This window comes from Myotis brandtii, unplaced genomic scaffold (genome assembly GCF_000412655.1).
Source record: "Myotis brandtii unplaced genomic scaffold, ASM41265v1 scaffold5208, whole genome shotgun sequence".
Lineage (NCBI taxonomy): Eukaryota > Metazoa > Chordata > Mammalia > Chiroptera > Vespertilionidae > Myotis > Myotis brandtii.
In genome coordinates this window covers 1-1,430 of record NW_005369859.1, presented here as the reverse complement: position 1 = coordinate 1,430, position 1,430 = coordinate 1, and positions in this window count along the sequence as shown.

Sequence of the window (1,430 nt, the reverse complement as noted above, 5' to 3'; positions counted from 1 at the left end):
CGGTGGGAGAACTTCTGTGCTGAAGACACCCTTATGGGGCAAGACTTGCTTCAGTGGGGCTTTGGTGCTCACTAAGTCTGCCCCCTGAGTGTGTCCCTTATGGATCTGAGTTGTAATTGGAAAGTCCCACTCTGACCCCTGTGTACACTGGCTCTTGGATCTAAGGAGTTGCTAATCTAGCCTCTGACTGCAGTTATCCAGCTGTAAAGCAATGCAAGTTGCCCTGGAGCCTTGGAGCAGCTGCAGTTAAATTATTTTCAGATTACAAAGGGCCGGGCCATTCACATGCAAAAGCCTCCTTGCTCGGCTTGGGCGGGACGGGGTCCCAGGTGATCAACAGGGCTGGCCGAGCATGACAGCAGTATGGCTGCTCTCAGTCCTGCCTTCAAAGGTCCTGACTATCTCTGCGAGTGCCTCCGAGAGAAAGCTGCCCTCGAGGTCCGAACGATGCCAGACAGTCCCGTTTCTCCCATATGAGCCTGAGTCCCCAAAGACTCGCCCGGAACTGGAGCTCAGAGCCTGAGACTCCCTCCCGATTGAAAAAGACATTCGTGTCCTCAGTCGCCAGCCCTCTATGCTTTTCTCTTTCCTTCTAGTTGTAGAAATTCCACTCAGCCATCCTTCCTGTGGTTCTGGATGATGTCCATTATGTCTTTTAGTTGTATTTTTGAAGTGGTTGTATGAGGCAGCAATCTCTGGTGTTTACCTATGCCGCCATCTTGGTTTCCTCCCCATTGTCAGTTTTAATGGCTCCGGGTTTTCCTATTACAGCAAAGGCTTTAATGCTGGATTTGGAATTCCAGGCTGTAAAGGTCCCATAGGCTTAATAATCTCATTAATCTGTCTTAAATTAGTAAGTATCCTCCATTTACCTGATTTTTTCTTTATAACAAAGACAGGGGAATTCCATGGACTAGAGCTAGTTTCAATATGTCCTAGTTGTATCTGTTCTTTAATAATAATTTGAAGTGCTTCTAACTTCTCTCTTGTTAGGGGCTATTGCTCTACCCATACTGGTTTAGTTGTTTTCCATTTTAATGGTAGGGCGAAGTGCTTTAGAGTCCCCCCCCTTTATAAATTTTGATCCTGAATATTGGTGCCAGCACCAGCTTGAAAAATCATTTGTCTATGTTCTTTTTGTAGAGAAGGTATAGTAATTGTAGCCCCCCATTGTTGTAAAAGATCTCTTCCCCATAAAGATAGTGCAATGGAGGCGACATATGGCTGTATTTTGCCCTTTTGTCCTTCTGGCCCCTGACATTTAAGTACATTAGAGCTTTGTAAAATTTCAGTGAGGTTTACAACCTGTAAAGGTTGTATTCACCTGTGCACCGGCCAAGATTGAGGCTAGTGCAAAGTAAAAATTATAGTTACATCATCCCCAGAATCCACTAGGCTGATAATTTTTATTCCCTCTGGGAACAAACTGT